This window comes from Pipistrellus kuhlii, unplaced genomic scaffold, assembly GCF_014108245.1.
Source record: "Pipistrellus kuhlii isolate mPipKuh1 unplaced genomic scaffold, mPipKuh1.p scaffold_m20_p_14, whole genome shotgun sequence".
NCBI classification, from domain to species: Eukaryota; Metazoa; Chordata; class Mammalia; order Chiroptera; family Vespertilionidae; genus Pipistrellus; species Pipistrellus kuhlii.
This window is the reverse complement of record NW_023425449.1, coordinates 24,140,374-24,165,476: the sequence shown is the minus strand read 5'-3', so window position 1 is coordinate 24,165,476 and position 25,103 is coordinate 24,140,374. Positions and strand designations below refer to the sequence as shown.

Genomic DNA, 25,103 nt, shown 5'->3' with positions numbered 1-25,103 from the left:
ATTAGCATAAGGTTTGCATTTCTGCAAAGATGCTGCTTATTGAATCCATTTCACAGTTAAGGAAATTTAGCCAAAGTAACTGGTGCAAGGTTGCAGAAGAAGCATGCAAATTAAAAATGTAGATGCAGTGCACATTTGGTTCAAAACTGCCAGTCAAATTATTTCCTAACCAGGGCAGCTTTACATGGCCTTGGCATGAGAAAATGACCTAACCAAGTGCTGTTAACATACCGAATCTTTGAGATGTTAAAAATGATTAAAGAGTTTTATTTGTATCATTTTCCTTACTTTATAGAAAAATTCTGCTTGTGAGCATTTAGGTTGGTCAAATTTCCTGGTAGGAAACACAAGCTCTATAAAGAGTGGTTACATTTTCCAATTATGAAATGGCTTTCATAGTTCTTTTCTGAAAGTAAAATGAAGTAGGCCACATATTAATTATGACTTTCTCTGCAAGTGGAATTTTGCAATACTTTAACCCAAGTCTAATTACAATAAAGAGTGCATATTACTTTTTGAAATACATATTATGTCTGTATGAGCATCAATAGAATTAACAGGTGGAATAATGAGGTATTTTAAAGTCATTTAACAAAATAACATTTCCCTTCATATGTAAGGGATGAAATTATTTAGAAAATTAACTGTGACCATTCCTTCTGTATTAAACATAGTTTTATTCTGCACACACACACACAAAGACACGTATTCAGTTCCACAGAGTCACCAACTTTTTCTGCAGTTTTCAATTGCAAAATCTGAACTATCATTCTGAAAAACATTAACATTATAGAACTTTAAGGCAAGCATCAATTTTCTTTTAAGTTCAGGGTGGGGTAAAAGTAGCTTTACAGTTGTTTGCATGGGAAATAATACACTAATTAATAAATAATAACACAAGAATTTTGGTTTGAGTGCTTACAAGTATAAAACCCCTTTTGCCCTATCCTATATTTATAATAGAATTGATATTCATAATTTCTCTCTCTCTCTCTCTCTCTCTCTCTCTCTCTCTCTCTCTCTCTCTCTTTATGCCTATCAAGGAGATTTGAAATAATTTGAAAACAATATTTGAAATAATTTGATAATAACCTACTTCAAATGTTAAGAATATTGTTATCAAACTATATTGTCCACAGTATGATAAATCAATGTTGGATATGCTTATACATTAGAATATTAAAAGTGAACACGGTCCTTGAGTTGGTGCAAATATTAAGTACTGATTATTAATAAGCCATTTATTTCATTTAATAAAATTATAAGAAGAGAGTTTCTAATTAATTTATTTTGATGGCTTTATTGCAGTATACTAGTAAGTGACATACAAAAAGCTATATGTGTTTAATGAACGTAATTTGATGAGTGAACACATGCATTCAACTACCAAAATCAAAGTAATAAACATGTTTCTCACCTCAAAAAGTTTCTCTTTTTTGAGGTGAGAAGAGAGGGAAATTTTAAAGCTTGATTCTGACTTGAGAACTAGACAATAAGCTTTTCTCAGCTTAGAGCCATTCAACAAACATTTCGTAAAGTATTTTGAAACTAGTTCTTCCATATACCACCTGACTTATAAAAGTGTGATTCTGTCGCAAGGGATAGAATTCTGTGGTGTGTGGAGTCAGAGCAGGAGAGAGCTGTGTGAGCCTCTCCAACTGATGGCTCAGGCTTGCTCCTCAGGGCAGTCGGACATCCTTAGCACTGCCACAGAGAGGAGAGAGGCTTCCTCCACTGCCACTGTGCTTGCCAGCCATGAGCGGGCTTTTGGTTGAGCAGCACTCCCCCTGTGGAAGTGCACTGACCACAGGAGGCAGCTCCTGCATTGAGTGTCTGCCCTCTGGTGGTCAGTGCCTGTCATAGTGACTGGTCATTCCACAGTTTGGTCAATTTGCATATTAGCCTTTTACTATTCTATATAATAAAAGCCTAATCTGCAAATCAATTGAAAAGCAGAACAACGGTCGTTACGATGCACACTGACCACCAGGGGGCAGACACTCAACACAGGAATTGCCCTCAGCCCACAGGCCCCTTCTGGTGGCGATGGCCAGCCAAGGCTGGTGCCAGCAGGGGGGGGGGGGGGGTTATTTACCCTATCAGTCGCCCCAAAATTGGCCCTGATCACTTGCCAGGCCTAGCAACCCAACCCATGCACGAATTCTGTGCACCAGGCCTCTAGTATAGGATTATAAGTACTGTTAATGATAATATTCTGAAGGTGGATTTGGGGACAGTTAGAGGGAAATTCTGGCAGGAGGGTCATTAATAAAGATGCTGCAGAAGTGAGAAGACAAAATCTGGCTGAGGTTGGAAGAGGTAACATTTGCAATGAAATTTGCACATCACAACAAAGCAAGAAGGATAGAAACTTATGCCAATCAAGGAGATTTAAAAGTTTCTGGGAACAACACTTTGACAATAAAATTCAGTAATAATAATAATGAAAAAATTCAACAGATAAATTTCATAAAATCTTTTTAACAAATGATTCGCTACTATATGCAAGAAAATAATTGCCCACGGAAGAGGACTAAAAATTACAAATGTTCAGAAAATGCCTTATCAAAGAATCTTTTTTTCTTTTTTAATCCACACCCAAGGATACTTTTTCATTGATTTTAGAGAGAGTGGAAGAGAGAGGGAAAGAGAGAGAGAAACATCCATATATTTTTGGTTGCCTCCTACACATACCCTGACCAGAACCTGTGCCGGGGAGGAGTCTGCAACCAAGGTACCCACCCCTGACCAGAATCGAACCCACGTCCCTTCAGTTCACAGGCCGACCATCTTCCCACTGAGCCAAACCAGCTAGGGCTCTAAAATATTGGATGCTAAGATAAAAGCAACCAGCTTAGTTCCCATCCCTCTTACTGAAAGCCTTTTGAGAAGTAGGGAACTCCAGCATACAAGTTGTTTTAAAATATTGCTTTGTATCATTTTTATCCCAAGATAATTACAAGTTCATGTTGGTGCCAAATGCAAATTATGTTTATTTTGTTCTGAAAACCACGGCAGGGATTTTAATGGCATTTGCTAGAACATATGGTCAGATGTGTGCATTCTTTTGTAAGATTACTCATGTATGTGTGCTCAAACACACATGTAACACTGTTTAGAATGGGGCTAGTGCTCACTGCTCTAAGCTCTCATCAGTTGATTGCATTTTCAGGTGAGCTTTTGCACTGAATGCTCAGCAGTATTGACTGATGAAAATCATACTGTTTGCCAACTGGAATACTGTCAAACATTTTCAGCTTTCTTTTTCACACTGCATTTGGAAGAAAATGCTCTCACTATCACACTGCATCACCAATGACTTTCTTAGTCCCACCTTCAGCAAAAGTTGCTACTTCATTGTCAGCATTCACCTCACAACTGCAAATGTCGTGCATGCAGTTCTCTGGATCAAGGTAGGTTGCACAATTAGCTCCGGGAGAGAGAGCTAATTTTTCCTAGGAAAGCCATCAAGCAAAATAGATTTTTATTTTCCTTACGGTACAATGGCTGTGAAAGAAACAGTCATCTCTAAGTATAGCAGGTCTTTCTGGAACAAGGTTAAAGTAAACACAGGGGATATGTTTAAATTTAAGGGTTTTAAGAACAACTCAGTCCCTTACTACTTGCCTCCTGCATGAATAGTTTTTCATAACTCCATGTCAGCACCAGATCCCATCTCTTCCAGTGGACTCTCTTCACTGACACTGTCTTGCCAGGCTAGTTAGATGTCTGGAGAGAATTGGACCTCCTCTGGGAGCATCTACAGAACTCCCCCTGATCCTGATCCAAATGTTGCAGCACAGAATAAAGAAAAACAATGGAGGAGTAAGAATATGAGTCTCTTCTCTGTGATAGCATAAGGTGTTAACAAGCTGTAGGTGCCTCTACACTTCAGAAAGATCTGCAATTTCATGGAGAGACCCACATTCTTTTCTAAGTAAAAGCAATAAAAGAAAAAGCAAATGCCCAGGAAGAGTCGGTATAGTGTTATGCAACGAAGGTCAGAGTACCAAGGGAAATCATTTGGATAATTTAAAACTATTCAAGAATTTTCTGCAACTAGAACTTTTAGCTTTATAAAGAGCTCATCTTCCTTATTCACACTGTAAAAATGCATTAATTATTTATGCTATAGGATAGATAATATTGGCAGATAGAAAGAACTTACACATTTTAATGGACTCTATGAAATGGATCTTGGTTGAACTGGATGTGGCCATCAAGGACTATTTTAATCACACCACTGACTTTTCAGATAGAAAAGAAGGACAAATATGAAGCAAGTATATATATCAATGTCTGTGCATCAGACCCTCTCTAGTTCTAGAAAATTATTATATCCATGCAGGAGTAAGTTTTTAAAGAAACAAATGATAAAGAATGAATCTAAAAAATGAATAAAATTTTTACACAGGTAGGGCCCCTAGGCCTGGCTGGTGATCAGGGCTGATCTGTAGGGCAACCAGTGGGATGCCCATCTTGGCTGGCCTGGCGCCACCCACTCACTGGCCCTACCCTCTGCCATTGCTGCTGATCGCCTCCCTTTGTGGGGTGACTGGCAGGGAGATCATGGAGGCTCCTGCTTGCAGCCACCTTGGCTGGCCTGGCCCCCTACCACCACCACTCAGGGTCTGCAGGTTGGGGGAAACTCCTGCATTGAGCATCTGCCCTCTGGTGGTCAGTTCATGTCATAGCAACCGTTGTTCCTCCAGTGTTTCTGCCATTTGGTTTATTTGCATATTAGGCTTTCATTCTATAGGATAGGTTTGAACAGATGTGTGATACCATTATAACCTCATACAGAATATTTTCAATGCCTTTAAACCCTTTGTGCCTTGCCTATTCCTCTCTCCCACCACCCAACCCCTGGAATCCTTTTACTGTCTGTATAGTTTTGCCTTTTCCAGAATGTTAGATAATTGAATTTATACAGGCTGGGGATCAAACCTGCAACCCAGATACAGGCCTTTGATCAGGAATAGAACTCAAGACCCTTAGTGCATAGGCCCATGCTCCAATTCATGAACCACACAGGCCAGGACACTTTGCTAATATTTTGTTGAGGATTTTTTGTATCTATGTTCACCAGAAATATTGGTCTGTAGTTTCTTTTCTAGTTATGTCTTTGTCTGATTTTGGTACTATAATAATGTTGATCTCATAAAATGAGTCTGGAAGGACTCCTTCTGCTTCCATATTCTCAAAAAAAAAAACACCTTCTTTAAATGTCTGATAAAACATCAGTGAACCCACCTTGGCCTATTGCTTTCAGTTTTGAAGGTTATTCATTATGATTCCATTTCTTTATTAGATAAAAGTTATTTATTTTGTATGAGTGTTGCAAACTGTGTCTTTCACAAAATTGGTCCATGTTATCTTGACCCATTATTTGTTTTATTTCAAATTTATACCTTCAGTTTAGCGGAAAAGTCACAAACACCATTCTTATTCACTCTGATGCTAGAGCCAATATTCAAGCTTAGTGAAGAATGTCAAGGACAATAATACCGCTGTAATATGATATTTCACCTGAAAGGCAGCTTAGCATTAGAAATAAATAACCAGTGAGGCATAATGAATTCATAAAAATGCATAAATACACTCACAAGAATAAAAGAATTAATTTATTGAAACAATGTTCAGAAGATGCTTGAAAGATCTGAGCAGAAAAAAAAAATCAAAGATGTTGATAAAAACTCTGTTATCCAGGATGATCTAAAACATTCTCAGTAACAAATATTTTGTCAGTATTTTCTCAAATTCTAGACACTGACAATGTACCTTACGGAATTTGTCTCCTTTGTCAGGGCTCTTCAGATGTTGATAAAAATCAGAATAATGTGATCAGCATTTCAGACCTCAGAATCATATGCTCTAAGGTGAAACTTGAGCAGTTCTACATGAAAACTCCACACATGTTTCTACTGGCATGCAAATTTAGTCAGGAATTCCATGTGCATTTGAAATAAGAAAATATTATTTATTAATAGGGTGTAGCACTTGATATATAAATAAAACATCAGTCTTATTATGTTATTTACTTTTTTTATATAATTGATTAATTTGAATCAACTTGACATGTCTTGAAATAAGAGTAACATATGAAAGCTCCCTAATATTAGTGGGTTTCTATTCAAATTCTTGCATCCCCCTTGTAGTTTTTGTTTAGTATGGGTATTTCTTGTGTTATTTTATGCACTGGTATTCATAACAATTTTATCTTCCTTGTGGAATGTAGCTTCTAACATTACAAGGTGTCCTTTTTATCTCATTTAATATTTTTTGGCTTTAATGCTTTTAGTTGTCAGTTTGCTGCCCTTGTTTTCTTTCTTCTTTTAAAAAAAAATATTTCTATTGATTCTGGAGAGGAAAAGAGGGAGAGAGAGAAATTAAGAGAGAGAGAGAGAGGAACATCAATGATGAGAGAGAATCATGGACCAGCAGCCTCCTGCACACCCCACACTGGGGATTGAGCCCTGCAACCCAGTCATGTGCCCCGACCGAGAATCGAACCTGACCTGGTTCACAGGTCAACGCCCAACCACTGAGCAACACCAGCCGGGCAGCCCTTGTTTTCTTACTTTTCTTTTTTGCTTGGTAAATCTTTTTTATATTAGCCTTTTCTTACTTTTCTTTTTTGGTAAATCTTTTTTATATTAGCCTTTTTGAACCAGTAAATTTTAAGTGGTTCTCCAAGATATTAACATTCATGTGTATTATCCCACTAAATTATTACTATATATCCTATTAGGGTTGGTAGTCAAATTTCCAGGTTTTAATGTAACTTGAAATAATTATTGTCTGTGTCCTTACATCATCCAGATACAAAGGTTGTTTCATTTTTCTTTCACTTTTATGGGTTACTATTTTTTTTAAATTACATAAAATATTTATATGTTTCCAAATCAAAACTGCAATATGAGGTTTATTCAAAGAGGTTTAGTTTCCCTTCCTGATCCCTCTGACCTAGCCCCTCCTTCCACAAATGTAATCATTTATTAGCTTATAGTTAATCTTTCAACGGTTTATTTTTTAAAATTTAAGAATATATATGTGTAAACATATGGATATATTCACATAATGTCCCTTTTCTTAAAAATATGGTAGCATATATGTTTTCTCTACCTTTTTAACTATTTAATATATCCTGTAAACTTAATAATAGTATATGAAAATAACTCTACTCCTTGATACAATAAGGAATTATATTAATGAACTTATTCAACAGCACTTTTTTCTGAATAACATTTGGGAGATGATAATTTGTAATTCCATTCTTTTTCATACATTTTTTCTGGACCCTTAATTTTCTTAGGTGAATACTTATGACTAAAGAATAAGCCAAAGTTTTTAGTGATTTTTAAAATATATATATATATATATATAAGATTTTGCAGGCTTGGATGCCTGACAAGTTTAAGAAGATGTAGGGAATGCTTAGCAAAGGGATAACTCCTGCTGTTTTTGGGGTTGACAGTCTTATATTTGGGAAACAGAAAGAAGACCGGAGGAAAAATGAGCCAGGAATCCAAAGAGAGGCCAACGTCCTTGCTCTCTTGAGCTACGTAAGCTACCTGGCTTTCACAGAACGACATCTCCAGCTCACCTTGATCCCAGTTGAAAGGCCCACCAGTCAACAGCTATAAAGGGTTTAGCTCTGGCTGGTCCCAAGAGAGAATGCAGATCCTTTCTCTGAGCCCCTAAAGCATGTTCATCTATACTGCTGAAAGGGCACCAACTCATAAAATTTCTGGAATCCTACCTGTCTTATGTGTACATGTCCTTTTTCTTCAATGTGATTGCTTTGTATCCAATATTTTATAGTTCTATGCCTACCAGAGGTCTTAACACAGTGTTGAAAATGTTGTGTGCTCTATAAACACTTGATGAATTATATTACAATAAATGATATCATTTGAACATCCTATCTTTAGAAAGAAGGAACAATTTGGTCTTCTTAAAATTATTTTTGAGGAACTGAATCAAACCTTTTGTTTATATTTTATTCTACTCCACCTAAGAACTGCGATAGGGGTTTTCTACTCTTCCTGTTCCAACTTGAAGATATTTATTATTTTTCTCCTTAAAAAGCCTATGTTCTTAAATGTCTAATGCATGTACAATATCAAAGATCATGATTAGAGGGAAAATTTTTAATTTAAAAAGTAAATTTTCTTAGTTATAGGCTGTTTTCATCTAAATGAAGGTATACTAAAAATTATCCAATTGTTTAATATTATTGGAGAAGAAGAAAACATAGTAAATGTTATTCCAAGACTATTTTACCTTGATTTATAGTTCTTTCTTGATTATGACTTTAATTTCTCTTGCTAGTGTCTAGGGAATTTATTCTCTTCTTAGAGAAAATGGAGCATTGTAGATTTATATTCTAAATAATATCTTATAATATTAACTGATTACTGATTAACAATTTTAGTTAGTAATAACAACTGAGGAGATAATTAAGACTTCACTACTGATCCTAGAAAACATGGATTATATGGGGTTATAGGAGAGAATCCCAAACTGCAAGTGATTTGGGAGAAAATGGGAAGAGAAAGAAGTGAAGCAACAGGGTAAGTTCATATTTCAAAAGGTTTGTAAAGAGCAGAGTAAGGATCATTTTTTAAAAGGGAAGACATATGTATGTTGGTAGTTTGAAGGCAAGGGTTAAATAGAATCGTCAACTTTACTAAATATCTAACATTTAGTTCAGAGTAAAGATCAACAAATGCCAGTTTTTTTCTTCCCACTAAAGTTTTGGCTTCTTCAGGAGTGCACATGCCAAACTCTTTTGGTAACCCTACAATAAACAAACAAAAATGATTGCTATCTGAGGCCAAAACCTTTGCTTTTTAATATTTAGCTATTCTGAGAAAATTCAGCTATTAGAAAATGATAACCTGCTTTCTGTAATGTATTCTGTATTGGGGTTTTGGTTTCAATAGTTTATTCTATATTTAAGTAGAGAAACTCCTCTGGCTTCTCTTGATAAGAATTTATATGTGAAAATTTGGTAGTCCAGATATATATGCTTTTAGAAAATACTTCAAGTTTGGTAGCTGAAGAAAAGATTAAGTTAAATTGTCCCTGGGATCTGCCACCCACAGGAATGTTGGCTGTGTTGGCAGGACACTGCTTAGTGCTGCCAAATAGTGTCAAAACTCCATTACTGAACTCCAAATTTCAAGTCCATCAGGAAAAGAAAAGGAGGGGAAGGAAAAGGAGGGGAGGAGAAAGGAGAGGAGAGATGGGAGGAGAGGGAAGAGGGGGAGAGGGGAAAAAATAGATAAAGAAAGAGGATGGCTAGGAGGAGGAGAGGGGAAAAGAAAAATATAAAAAAAGAAAGTCATACAGAGTTGTGCCAAAATCAAAATGACACACTGGCATCAATGCAGTTAATGGCTAGTAATTTTCAGATCCACACAGACACTTGACCTTTAAACACTGAAAAGGCCCAAGAAAAATGTTCTTGCTATTACTTATGCGTTCGCTGCTTTACTCTAGTCCAGCCAACCTAGTCTTGGCTCCCTCTATTCCTTCCTCCTACTCCAGCCTCCTGACATGGTTCTACATAGAATTCCCACGCCAGCAATAGCCACCTACCAGCCATCTGCCAAGCTGCCTTCCTGCCTTCATTCATCTGAAAACTTATTTTCAATTTCACCCCAACAAGAAGCCTACCCCGATTTGTGGGCAGGAGTATAAAGACAATAATATTTTATACTTCATACCAAGTATTTTGATTTTTAACTCTTTTAATATATACAATAATATTATAAGGTCTTATTGTACCCACTTTACAAAGGAGGAAATTAAAGCTTAGAAGTGTTAAGTGATTTGTCCATATTTCCTTAGCTAGTAAAGGTCAGAGGTGCAACTCAAATAAAGGTCCTCTAATCCCTGCTGATCTAAATTGCATTTTAAAAGGCAAAAAAGTCTATTTTACATTTTATTCTAGGAATATAAGGAATATTCAAATAATTGTGAAAGTGCCCTATGAGCTCATAATATTAAACCTATCTATCTAGAAAATTAATTGACTTTATATAGTTCTGAACCAGAAACGGGAAACTATTTTCTAAGAGTGAATGGCTTAGCCATTAACTTTTCCCAAGCAACAGAGAATACTATTTAATGTTTTGATTTACAAAAATGCAATAAAAAGCTCAGCTAAATCTCTGGAAAGATTTATAAGTAAATAATAACCATACAAGAGACACAGGATGCCTTTATTATGCCCTCAAGGTGAGAATGATCACAGGAAAATTCAACAATGAATGCCTCAGGTGAAAGTAACAAATATTAAACACATTCCAGCAAAGTCATTTCCATTAAGCTTTCATGCTTTCAACAGATATTCATGAGTGTCTAATCTATGCTAGTCAATGGAGAAGATTAACAAAGGCAAACAGAACAGCCAGAGTTTATATGCATATTCCATGGACACAGACAATAATGTGGTTAGGGCCAGAGGAAGGGGAGGGGAGGGCCTGCGTAGAGGGGGGGCAAAAGGGAGGGAAGTAGGGGACATCTGTAATAATGTCAACATAAAGAAAACAATAATTCATGATTTAGCGAATGAATGAGATCTAGCCCCTGCAGTCTAGGAAATCCCCTCTGACTATCTTCAAACTTTCTGCTATAATGGACTCTTTGTTCTGATTTTTGAGTTGGTCATTTTTCTGAGGATGTCTCATTTCCTTCAGTCTAGTTCTATGAATCTTAGTAAGAACAGAAGGGTTAGTGCATTATAACTTGGTCTATTTCTATTTCTCTCTCCCAAGCCCACAATACCCTACAAAAACAAAACAAAACAAAACAAAACAAAAAAACACTGTGACTATGGCAGCTGAGAAAAACAGCAGGAGTCTAACTATTGAAAGCCAAAAACAAGAAAGAAAACAATTCATCACATATAAGGTATTTTCAAAAAAGTTAGCAGTTGACTTCTTATTAGAAATCATGAAAGCCAGAAAGTAGTAGGGTGACACTGTCAAAGAATTGAAAGAAAAAATTGTCAACAAAATTTTTCATCTTAATTTGACCAAAAAAAACAGAGAGTTCATCACTAGCTGAATTTCCCTACAAGAAATACTACAGGGCCCTAGCTGGTTTGGCCCCATGGAGAGAGTGTCTGCCTGTGGACTGAAGGGTCCCTGATTTGATTTCAGCCAAGGACACGTGCCTGGGTTGCAGGCTCGATCCCTAGTAGGAGGCATACAGAAGACAGCCAATCAATAATTCTCTCTTATCCTCGATGTTTCTATGTCTCTATCCCTCTCCCTTCCTCTCTTAAATCGATAAAAAAAGTATATATATTTAAAAAAAGAAATTCTTCAGGCAGAATTAAAATTCAAACAGAAGTAATTCAAATCTATCAGGAAAATTAAAAGACAAACAGAAGTAATTCAAATACCATCAGGAAAATTAAAAGACAAACCACAAAATGGGAGAAAACATATGTAAGTCAGATGTGTGATAAGAGACTCATATCCAAAATATATTAAAAAACTCTTCCATTTATTAGTAAAAATATTAAATAATGCAATTAAAAAATGAACAAAGGATTTGAATAAACATTTATCTCAGTGAAAATGAAAATATACAAATGCTCAACCAGCACATGAAAAGATGCTCGATATAATCAATAATTAAGGAAATCCATATCAAAATCACAATGACACATTACTTCACATCCACTAGGATGGCTAGAACCAAAAGATAGACAATAACAAATTTCCATGAAAAGAGAAATAGGAACCCTCATATATTGCTTGTGAGAATGTAAAAATGACTTCGTTACTTTGGGAAACAATTTGGCAATTTCTCAAAATTGTAAAACATAGAGTAATTCTTTTCCTAGGTATCTACCCAAGAGAAATGATAACATATATCTATACAAAAACTTATATGTGGATGTTCATAGGCCATAATCGTATTCCTAGAAGAAAATTGGGAACAATCAAAATGTCTACTAACTGATGAATAAATACAACGTGCTATATCCATACAGTGGAATATTATTTAGCCATAAACAATGAAATAGTTATACATACTACAACATGGATTAACCTTAGAATCTTATACTAAGGAAAAAGGAGAAAAGGCCATTCACAAAAGACTCCATGCTGTAATGCTTCCATTTATACAAAAAAATCCAGAGCAGGCAGATCTATGGCCATAGTAAGAAAATTCCTGGTTTCCTATGGCTGGAGAATAAGAGATTGGAAAGACAATGGGTACCAGCTTTCCTCTGGGGTGATGAAATGTTCTAAAATTAGAGTGTGGTGATAGTTACACAACTCTGATTATACCAAACACCCACTGTGAGTTATTTTTAAATGGATGATTGCTATTGTATTTCAATAAATCTTTTTTAAATAAAAGGTAAGAAGTAAAGATAAATTGCATTGATCCACAGTCACATACTATAACTTGAAAAGAGGTGCTGAGAATTTTAATTAAAAGGTGTTAAGAACTACATGTGGCAGAAACAGATACCATGTTTTGGGGGGTGTATTAATGATTTAATAACAATGAAAATTTATCAATTGCTTACTATATCTTGCCAGGCACTGTGCTGTAAATTAGACACTTTTCAAAAATTTAATTATTTTTCATTGCACCACAGGATATATTTTTACTGATTTTTAGAGAGAGAGAGTAAGGGAGAGAGAGAGAAACATCAGTATGAGAGAGAAACATGGATATGAGCAACACCAATCAGTTGCCTCAATCAGAATCAAACCTGCAACATGGGTATGTATCCTAACCAGAAATCGAAACCGCAACCTTTTGGACGATGCTCCAACTAACTGAGCCACCTGGCCAGGGCTAAATTAGACACTATTAAAAGTACTTTGTTAGAAAAGGAACATAAACAATCCAATCAAAAAAATGGGCAATGGACCTAAATAGATACTTTTCAAAAGAGGACATAAAGAAGGTCAAGAGACATGAAAACATGCTCAAAGTCACTAATCATCCGAGAGATGCAAATCAAAATGACAATGCGGTACCATCTCACATCTGTCAGAATGGCATTCATCAAAAAATTAACAAATGACAAGTGTTGGTGAGGATGCAGAGAAAAAGGAACCCTCATGTACCCACACCCCGATAGGGGGTGGGGCCAGGTGCCAACCACCCATGGAGCCTTTCCCCAGCCAGCCTGGCCCAGATCGGCCCCCATTGGGGCCAGCTGGCGGACCCTGCTCATGCACAAAATCATGCACCAGGACTCTAGTTATTTATAATAGTAAGAATCTAGAAGCCATTTAAATGTCCATCAATAGCAAATGAAATGATAAACTTCAAATATACAACATATATTTAATAAAATTTATAATTATCTCCTTTTGCAAATAAGGTACTACAAAAATGTTTATGTACTATAATATTCATAGCAAACACTCATTGAGCATTTTAGGCACTACACTAAATACTTTACATGGATTAATTCATTTAATCCTCATGATAACCCTTTTAGGTAAGGCTTATTGAGGCACATAGCAATTAAGTAACTTGTACAAGTAGCCATGCTAATAAGTGCTAATTCTTGGCCATTCAAAGCCTGGCCACCTGACTCCTTCGACCCTGTCTTGGCCATGAGGCTCACTACCTTTCCATCAGCATTGTACTCCTTGGACATGAACAAGGACGAGAAAAGATAGTCAAAATGGAAATACTTGACCTGATGGTGGACTAGAAGTAAATTTTTCCTTAATATGTTTTAAATTTTCCAAAGTTAATATACTGTGCTGCAAATAAAAAGGGGAAACAAACAAAAACTTTATTTCTATTATTACTCCTGTTTTCCAACTCCATCAGGATAAAAAAGAAATCACATTTCCCCAAAAAAATGTCATGTAAATGAGAAACAGACACAATTCTCTATTTTATCTTAGGGACTGTGGATCAGGAGATATCTTTATAAGCAGGTGATAGCATATCAATTTTACCTTGAACATATCTGCGGTGTTGGGGTTAAACATCTGGTGTTTCCCAGATCCTAAAATAATTGGACCCGAACATCTTGCTTCTCCATAAACATAAAGGGATACTGTTGCCGGAGTGCCTGCATTTTCAATATCCCCAGTGACAACAGTCACCTTCCAATCTCCTTCTGCAAAAGGAAAAAGAAAATCAATAAGAAATTGTGGAGGAAAACCATATTAATATTAGGAAATGAGGAATTCTACATAATCTAGTTAGTTGTGAAATGAATAATTTGTGAAATCGTGAAGTATTAAGATAATTGTTAATCATGAACTCCTTTTGAAGCTAGCATGTAGAAAAGTTTTAGAAATATTATAGCATTTTAACTGCAAAGCAAAAAAGTAGCGAGCTTTTTCAGGACAGCATATATTTGGTGCAAAAATGCAGTGTTGGAGGCATTTAATACTGTTTGGCTAGAAAAATTAGAAGTTTATTCAGGCATCCCTGTCAAATCTTTGAGTGGGAAGAATGACAGATATACTGATATCCGGACCCTATATGTTGTCATCTATACTAGAAAATGCCCTATCAGGTTGAGGTTAGTAATACAGTCCTAGCAGAATCACGGTAAGAACACAGAAGACCACAATGAAGCAAAAAGAGCTAAAAAACGTTTTCAAGAAAGATTGCTGGAGTCCCTTAAGGGTTGGAATGAACCAATAAATAAGGAGCAACACGTTGAAAGCAGGACTTACAAAAGGAGTTAGGTTTGAGAGAGGGAGGGTGAAGAAAAGATGTATTTGAAATAGAGAAAGGCAGGGTGTATTATAAGCAGAGTGGATCCCCATGGTGATAGTGGAGGCAGAGGGAGGCTGAAGCAAGCAGGGCATGACAGAAAACATCTTTTAGAAGATCTACAACTTGTGCTGTGACTGGTTGGGTTGGAAAGATAAATTGAGATAGGATTTCTTTATCCTTCTGTGCACTTTGGAAAATTATACCATCAAACCCACAGCAGTAAAACCTGCTCATGCTGAGCCCACTCCACATAGTCAAGCGTAACAGAGGGTAGTCTTTTCCGCTAGAACTCTACGGAGGGCGTGCAATGCCACCCACCCGGGTTATCCCTGGATTGAAGGGACAACTTAAAGATGTCTTTATTGCTATTTTTTTTAATATATTTTATTGATTTTGTACAGAGAGGAAGGGAAAGAGATAGAGAGCTAGAAACATCGACGAGAGAGAGAGTCATCGACCAGCTGCCCGCAACCAAGGTACATGCCCTTGACCGAAATCGAACCCGGGACCTTTCAGTCCCCAAGCCGACGCTCTATCCATTGAGCCAAACCGGTCTCGGCTTTATTGCTATTTTCAAAGGCTCCACCGATGCATACTGCCTTGTGAGTATTTTTAACATTTACAAAGGTGAGTAAGGCCTGCCACCATTCTGGACACACGGGTTCTCAGTCACTCCTCCACTCAGATGTTATCTTTCTTTTTAATACATAACGTTATTCCCTTTCCCCAATACATTCACAAAGATCATTTTATTATCTCTAAGCCATTTAATAAAACTTGCAACAAGTAAATTTTGCAAAGTTACAGTTGATTTTAAAAAAAAGTTAGAACTTAAGCCTCAGCACCCAAATGCCATAGGAGGTGAACTCAAGTGGGGTTCACTCTACACTGCACAGATGCTCTGAAGAATTTCAGTTCATCTGGGAATATAAGAAACTTTTCCAACTATAGTCCCATTGAGAATCCTATCATGATATTAGTTCCTACAGAAAGCCTTTTTTCCACCTGTGCTTGGATGCATAGTTCCAAGAGTTACAGAATCTCTTTCCTTTTTATAAGATCTTTTTATAGATTGTCTTTCCCACCCCATCCTTACCTCCTTCCCCTGCCCTCTGAGCCTACTCTGGGATTTTCATGTTTCGCTGTCACAGGGGGAAGGACTGGCATAGCCTTGTTCATGGGCTTACAGATCTTGTTCAATAAAACAGAGACAAACAGCAGGGAACCATGGAATTATATAATGCTCCTGTGACCTTCCCACCGGGAATTAGCACGTCACCATTGCAGGAGCTTTGAACGTGGGGTCACTAATGAAATGTATTCCGTGGTGATTTTTGCGGATTCTCAAGTTTTCCTGGGCATCACTTTCTTTTTCTACTGCCAGAATAAAATACATGTTTCTTACTATTTTGTATAGTTTACTTTTTAAAATATGACCACTTATCTTTTCCAAGAACGTCTCACTACCTAAAATACAAAACGGTTATGATGAGAGATGTAAACAATGCAAGCAAATCTATTAACCCTCATTAATCTCCCAGCTCAAGAAACCATTTCTAGTCACGCTCCCACCACCCCATAAACACCAGGTTTATTCACCATCGGCAACCTGGACAAAGCGGCCACACCCTGCTATGTCCGGGAGCGTATTCCAAGAAGGCCTGACTGATACCTACTAACCCACTTGCTCTTTTGCAGTAACCATTTGATTGCTCTATTAAGAGGTAGAGTCTGTTCCCCTCCCTTTGAGTCTGGGTTACCCTTGTCCAATAGAATGCATCACAGGTGACATTCTAGACCCATTCCAGGGTCTACAATAGACCTGGGTCTGTTAGAACACTCCCTCTCAGACCCCAAGAGTCTCAACGCAAAAGTCATATACCTGAGCCACATCAACCCACTGAAAGGTGCAAGATAATAATAATAAATCATTGTTTAGAGTCACTCAATTTGGGAGTGGTTTCTTGTGCAGCAACAGAAAACTGGAATGGCTGCTGAAAGCAATTCTCAGATAAGAGCTCTCTATTATCTTTTTTGCTTAAAAATACCGTTAGTGTGTATTTTTAAGTAATACAACCAGGAGGTCTGATTATTAGCGTGTATGCCAGGGGATTTGACGGAGGCATCACTCTCATTTCCCAGGTAAAGGGGGGAAACAGATTGCAGGCCTGCTGTTAACCTTTTCCTTTCCAAAGGTTTCCTTATTTAATGGGATGTTTATTTTCAGGAAGGCATAGGTGGTTTCTGTTGGTGAACAAAGTCCCTAGAGATGTTGAAGAGCCCCTTCCTTAGATCTTAACATTTTATCCTTCTTATCCTGCTCAGAATTCTGTTACAGAGCTGGCATGCATTTTTTACTCTGTAGCTCAGAAAATGGACCCTGTGGTTGAATACAGAAACATCTGTGTCTAGACACATTTTCAGTTACTTGGCAACTACCCACTGAAGACAGTACTCAAAGAAATGCAGGGAAGATGCATGTAAATGAAGCTCTTCACGTGTAATTGTTAGTCCAACAGACGGAGGGAAAACTCAAAGCCTAAGTCACCAGGATGCACAGGGAAAATGATGGAACAGGCGTGCTTTGCCTGATGACACACCGGACAGCAAGCACAGTCACTTACCTTAACAGCAGGACACAGTGAGATGCAGTGAGAGGGACAAAACCCACTGCTCCTCTGCAGACCGCAGCCTCCCTGAGTACTCGGTGCATGTGGCCCTGACTTGGTGGAGAGGCTGAGCGTTGTGGCAGAGGAAGATGGAGGAGAATGGGGACAGCAGGTGACTTAAGAAGCAAAGGCTCCAACGTGAACCAGATTCACCCCCTTTCCCAAAGCACTGTTAGCATCTTCCAGACTCCAGAGGGTGAATCCAAGAATTCCTTCCACCCACATTACCTTTGTTTCCAGAGGGAGGTCAGAATAAGTAAAATGACCTCCCTCTTTATATCCTTAGTGACGTCCTAACATGGCTCATAAATCGGCATGCCTAAATTCAACTCTGTTCATGATACCGGTGCCCACAACACCCCTTCAAGCAGCCTCTGCCCCCTAAGAACATTCCCCCTGTAGCCACTTTCCCTTGTACCATCCTTTATCTATCCTAAAGGGCTCCTTCCCACCTCTGGGACTTTGCCTGAAATACCTCTGCCAGAATGTTTCTCCTCCAACTCTCTTCTCCTCCTTCCATCTGGTGAACACCTTTGATTCCAGGCTCAGCTCACAAGTTACCTTCTCTAAGAAGAAATTCCAGACATCCCTCGCAATAACTGGAATGAACCCATCTCTCCTTGTTTCTGTTGGGCCCTGTGCACACTTCGATTCTTAGATATGTGAATAAACGCCATCGGTCTGTTAGCCCTACCCCCATCTACCCACCGAGATTGTAAGTCACTTAAAGGCGAACTTTTGGTTTTAAGTGTCTCCATATTCCCATTGCCTCATTATTAGTATAATACTTCACACATAGTAGTCTCTCAAAAAAAAAAATGAAGGAGTGAATGATTTATAAAACCTTTTGGGATCCATTAAGGAGTATTTTTTAAAAGACTGCATGTGTGAGGAAGAATATTCAAGGTACCATCAACATGTTTCAGAACAATATTTAACTATTTTATAATTTAAAAATAACAAGTCCTTCTGATGAGGTTTCATTAGTGTCATTTTTTGGTACAAAGGACAAAGACATTGTTATTTGCCTCGTAATTCATCTTATTAGTACAATAATAATAAAAACATTATTGACCTTGTATCATCCAAATATTGAAGGGCATGTAAATATATTTAAATGAGATCTGGCAAAGATACTATAAAGAGACAAATTATTACTTTATTCTAATTTTTGATAATTTCATCTCCAAATAAGTCTATGTAAATAAACTCACAAGTCTTTCAAAATATAGATTCATAAGATCATGAGATTTTTTTGAATTTTTTAAGTACTTTAGAAGAACTTTTATTTTTTCCAAGAACAAATAATATTAATCCTACTATACATGTAAAGCAATCGAAAAATTATGTGCTGACTAGCATAGGAGTTGGGACATTTGATACAGAATTAGAAACAGCTATGCTGCTTAGAATAAAAGGGTATCAAATAATGCTCAATTTTCTTCACTTGAAGTTCAGAAAACAACCATAAAACACTATCAGAAATGAATCTGTTATATATTTTATATGTCATGGGTATAGAGTAAATCTTTTGTCATTTCAATGATTCTGATTATTATTTATTGTTGTAGGACGTAGTCAAAGACACCCCAATTTACAGGGCTGACTAGAGATAATCAGGAGTATAAACAGTCAACGGTAGTGGGGTGTGCTGCCTGCACCAGCCCAAATGCTTGTTCAGGGGACTGTTGCCAAATGCTCAGGTCCCATGATGCATTTCAACCCAAGGAAAAATGCAGTCTAAAAAAAATAACATTTATTGGGTATACATTTTATAGATATTATTTTACCTAATCCTTACAGCAACCCTGATAGTTTCTATTATTGTCTCTATTGTATCAGAAAGTAGGAGGCACGGAAAGCACAGTGATTGCTCCATGCCACGCAGTGAGCAAGGGACATAGTGAAGATTTAGAAGCTGCACTATCCCCAGGATGCTCAGGAGCTTTCTTGCTTGTTGGCAGCTGGTTGTATGTCACTGTTAAGGAAGGTTAACTGTTCTTCAGAGCAGTGTACCATGAAGCCCCTGCCTCTCTGTTTAGTACATTCAACTCCATTTCAAACCTTGATCCTTGTCAGGGAGAGCAGCATGATAGCTAAATATCATGTTCTTCCCAGGTGTCCCAGAGTCCTGCCAATCAGGATTCTAGCTTCTCATCAATGGCATTTCCATCTTGCCTTTACTCCAAATTCCCCTCAAGCGTATCCTTCATGGTTGCTGCTAAACTTCCCCCATATCCCTGCCTTGACTGATCATCCACCTTACCTTAGCTAACATAGAAACCTATTCTTACGTCTCTGAGTATTTACTAACAGTTCTCAAGTGCTTCATTTGCCAACCTCCAAGCAATTTACTAGATCCACTTCACGGTATACCTCTCATTAGGATAGCAACTCATAATCCTCAATATATCCAGAATTCAAAGCTTGACCTACATACATATGCAGGTCTACATAAACTACCCTCTACCAATTCCATAGCTATAATTATCTATTGCTTTGTAACCATCCATCCTAAGCTTAATAGGTTAAAACAATGATAGTCATTTATTTTGCCAGTGAATCTGCAATTTGGGTCAGACTTGGCAGAGAAGACCCATCCCTGCTTCACACAGTGTCACCTGGGATGGCTCAACTGCGGACAGGAAGATCAGTCTCCAAGAGGGCCCTCTCAGATGCCTGGCAAGCTGGTGCTGGCCGCTGGCTGGAAGCTCAGCCAGGGACCAGGGAAATAGCCTGTGTGCCTCTCTGCAGAGCTCTCCATGTGGTCTGTGCTCCCTTAAGGCCGTGGTAAGTGGCTGGGTTCTAAGAACAAACATCTCCTGAGAGAGATGAAGAGGGAAACAGCCAGGCAGAGCAGCACTGATTTTGGTGACCTGCTAGTGTTCAGCGGAAAAATCGCATAGTATGTATGACTCCAGCTGCATACTCAGTCTCAAAGTTCCACCCAGGTTGATCCTGCCTTTTAAGGGGGATAGCCAAAGTCTGGAAGAGCACATGGGACAGGAAATGTTCTAGATATGTTCAGTAAATGCAGTCTGCCACATCTACCTTTCCAGACTTGCCATTGAACATTTCTCAGCCTCTCTCCCATCAGGACCACTAGTCTCTAGGTCAGTGGTTCTCAACTGGGGATGATCTTGCCCCAGAGGACATTTGGTGATGCCTGAAGATATATTTTGTGGTCACAATTTAGGGAATGGGGTAGGTGTTATTAGCATTCAGGAATGATGATATATTTGACAGTCTCCCACGAGAAAAAAGTTATTTAGCCCAAGTAATAGTTGTAAGGTTGAGAAACCTTGCTTCATATTAAGAATCACTTAATTAATTATATTTTACCCAAAACTGTACTATGCTTTCTGTGAATTAACTCTAAACTGTTTGAGAATAACTCTTTTGGCAATTTTCTTCATTGCTTTTAAACACTCTGAAGATGCTAAGATCATAGTATTACTGTTTCAATGTCAAATCCATTTCATTCAATTTCTATGTTGAAAAATGGATATTCTGTCTGTCAGGGAAAGGTATAAAACAAGGTTTTAGAATCAAGGAAGGCTGAATGGCTATCTAAACACTGGATATTTAACTTGTTTGCATATTGCTTATCTGCATTTATCCATCACATTCACATCAGCTTTAAAATGTAAACATACCAATAATACAATTGTGGTGGATTTAAAGAAGACATAATTGAAAAAGCTAACCTCAAAAGACTTAAAAAGAAAACTAGAAATCAATATACAAATTTAATAAAGAAAAAGTACAATGAATAGAAATTAATCATTTGAAAAATGATTGTTTCTCTTATATTTAAATTATTGAAAGGAAAAAGCATTTGGAGCTAAGGTTGTTTATGTTATTTTCTTTATAAATCAAGCAATAATTTAATGTTTGTGCCTATATTCATTTTAAATATTTTTCTATCAATAGTTGGATAATATACAATAAGAATATATAAAAACTGGTCAGGCTAGGTCATCTTGAAAAATAAATTGGTTATTTTAGATGATTAAAAGATGAAAAGTGGCAATGAGATTTACCATTTGCTTCCTCTTGTATTTTAGGTTGATGATTTATTTGCATTTCTGCAAAAAAATAAATAAATAAAAGTGAAGTGCAGTTAATAATAGATCTGTCTGATGATATAAGTGGAAGAAAAAGAAGTATGAGTTTAACTCTTTAACAGTATAGCAAATCCTTGGACTAATTTTTAACTTACAGTAGGGCAGATAACATTGCAAGACACATCTTCATATATGTTTTTATTTTCACAGTGAAAAATAATTATAAATTTGATACAAAGGGTAAACTATCAAAGAGGACATTCTGGGGACAACTGAGGATTATTCCATGACATCCAGTTTATCAAAATTATCTTGTACTTTCTTGTATTGAAGATTTTGTTAATCCTCACCTTGGATATAAAGTTCAATTTCTGAATAAATTATGCTCTGAGCCGAAACCGGTTTGGCTCAATGGATAGAGCATCGGCTTGGGGACTGAAGGCACCTGGGTTCGATTCCAGTCAAGGGCATATACCTTGGTTGCAGGCATATCCCCAGTGGGGGTGTGTGCAAGAGGCAGCTAATCAATGACACGCTCTCATTGATGTTTTTAGCTATCTCTCTCTCTTTCTCTCTGTACAAAATCAATAAAATGTATATTTTTTTTAAAAAAAATTATGCCCCGAGACATAAAGGGAAGCCATCTAAAAAAAAATAAAAAAAAGAGAGAGAGAGAAAATTAATTTCTGTTTTTCTTAATTTTTACAATAAGTCTTATTCTTCATTGATTTTGAATATTAAAAGGTAATTATTAAAATAGCTTTAAATCAAACATACTCCAATATGCTATGGACTCATCACTGGTAAGCCACAACTGTGGCTTGCAGAATAAAGTACATAAATTACTAACCCTGATAATCATCTACCCTTTCAGGTTTACCAGTCCTCAGTCAGAAACACTTGTAAATGCAACTGGGGCCTTTGGGGAGCACTCTCCACACACCAAGCTGTAACAAAGGCAAGCCGGGTCTAAGACTTAGCCTGATACGTGGGCTAGGTTCTAAAGTGTGGCCTGTAGATAATTTGGCACAGAAAAATAAGCTCCACCCTTTTAATAAATCCCCAATCTTTAATACAACCTGTATCTCTAACATCCTCTGTCTTGCTTTCTCATAGCTTTCTTTAATATCTTTCCTTCATTGTCTCCAAAAAGAATATTACCCTAAAATTTGGTGAAAATATTACCACTTTGGAAAATGTACTCAGGGTGAATAATAGCTAATCATACCGGCTTCCCTCTCAACCAGCAAATTCTGTTAGAAGTTCCTTTTGACAGAAAAAGCCAAGGCTGAACCAGGAAAGCCATCCTTCCCACTTGCTGGCTTTGTGACACTCCTCTCTCTACTAAGTTGCCTGCCTCACAGAGCTGTTGTGAAGCTGAAATGAATAGTCACGTAAAAATATTTTATGTACTCTGAAGTGGTACATAAATGTTACTATTTTCCACAATAACCACAGTTATTGTTATTCCACATTTGAACATACTTCCATTCCTTCCATCTATTCAATAAATATTTAGAAGCACCTTTTGTGTGGCAGGTACTTTGCTAAGTGCTGGGGAATACAAGAACGAGAGGGACAAGGAAACCGTGCTGAAGAAAATTTCAGTGTGAAAGAAGAAAACAGATGTGTAAAGGAATCAATTCACCAATCGATACCTTTAGGTATTGTAGGTGATGTAAGAAAAAATTACAGATATTATTGGAGAAGAGGGAACTGACCACTTCTTAATGTCAAGAATGGGGAAGTAAAGGAATAAAGAACAAATTTCAATAAAGGTATGATACTTGAGCGACAGGTTGGACAGTAAATAGATGTTTGACAGGCAAATAAGAGGTCAGGAAGGCACCGTAGGGAGAGGCAATAGCACTGGCCATGGTACAGAAGTGAGACTCCATGTGGCTGGAGCACGGGAGCTGCAGGAAAAGACATGAGAGATGGGGAGTAGGAAAACGTGGTGGTTACTGAACCCCCAAAATGCCAAAGTATTCCAAGGCTGAGTTGTGGGACTTATTGGAGTCACCAGGTGGTGGAGTTGGGGTGTAAAGGTAAATTGTGAGCTCAGACAGTTCTACTGAGCTGTCAGCACTGCTCATCTTTCCATTTTTCAAAAGCTAGGAGCTTGCTTATCCAAGAACACCATACATTGTATGCAGCCACCAGCAAAAAAAGCATACTTGAACAGCCCAGAGTTGTGAGCTAAATAAAAATGCAGAAACAAAACAAAAAATCTAGAAAAAAACATTTTCCCCAGACTTTTATGGTGAAAGTAGACAACTATGGAATGTGTTTGAGTGATCTTGCCCTAAAAAATATGGGCTGTTTCTGTGGGAAAAGAGCATAAAAAGTTGATATAGCCTAGATCTTGTCTGTGATACATTTTACATGTGGTAACCCCTGACTCACATTGAATATGGCAGAAGAAATGCTAAATGCATGTAAGAAGGTTCTATGTCTCCGGCCCCATCTGAAAAAACGGGCAAGACTTATCCCTGCGCCTCATTCTGTCAGTTTCCCACCGTCACTTCTTGTCAGTTTTGTACCAAGGATAGGCTCAAACTGACAAAGAAGAGACCAGAAGTCTGCAGCAGCACAAATACACTCTCAGAATAGCAAGAAATTATTAAGAGTGGCCTCTTTTAGAGAAAAAAATAATCTGTGAAGGCTGTTGGACAGTTCCCAACATTAAAGATTCAAAATGCCAAAAACAGCACGAAGTTTCTTATTCCATGTCCACAATAGATTGGGTTTTCACATGGAAACCTCTTCTTATTCAACTGCAGTCAAGGGTGTGGGGCCCATCTGCTTCCCTGGGACTGAGAGACCAAGTGACACTACACTCAGTGCCTCCGTGCCAGCGGAGAGTTTTCCTGAGAGACTCAGTGAGAATCTAGAGAGCAAGGCTTATAGGCAGGAGGGCCAGGTCAGAAATGGAGGGAGTTGCTTCCTGGGCTTGTCATTATGGGGCTAAGGGAAATCCCAAATTATCTAGGTCTTAATCGTTGTCATTTGTCTTTCTTATGTGCTGTTCTAAGAGTTCTCTCTAAAATTTCCCTCACTTAATTCCCTTATGAAATTGTTATATCTCGACGATTTTACTAATATAAAGAAACCAATATTTAAACAAATATTCTTACCATGTATGTGATAATTCTCAGTGTTAATCTTTTGGTCCTTTTGTGACATAGAGCACACTGAAATACCAAGAAATTACAAGATCATTTTTAAGTATATTTTTATTGATTTGAGAGAGGAAGATAGAAACATCAATGATGAGAGAGAACCATTGATCAGCTGCCTCCTGCACATCCCCTACTGGGGATCCAGCCTGTAGTCTGGGCATGTGTCCTTGACCAGAGATGAACCTTTCAGTGTATAGGCCAACTATCTTTCCACTGAGCCAAACCAGCTAGGGTGCAGGATAATTTTCACTACCAACAGATTATTTACTTAAACAATAATGAGTGATACATGCTGTGGAATACTGAGTCAATGACACAACTCCACACACCTAAAACACACACATACACTCACACACTCAGCATTGTCCACACTGAAGTGCACTCTCTTGAAGTACCAGGGAGACCAGCCCTATCTTTCACAGGTAAAGAAGGACTGGGACTTGGTG

The 25,103-nt window shown here is 37.6% G+C and overlaps 1 long non-coding RNA gene across 1 annotated transcript; it reads right to left on the bottom strand.

Moving 5' to 3' along the window:
- Positions 1-13,403: 13,403 nt before the first annotated feature.
- On the bottom strand, positions 13,404-21,867 carry LOC123651037. The gene is made up of 3 exons (XR_006741570.1): positions 21,826-21,867; positions 21,452-21,496; positions 13,404-14,128 (listed from the first exon to the last, which is right to left on the bottom strand). It is a non-coding gene; the product is annotated as an uncharacterized LOC123651037 (long non-coding RNA).
- Positions 21,868-25,103: the final 3,236 nt, after the last annotated feature.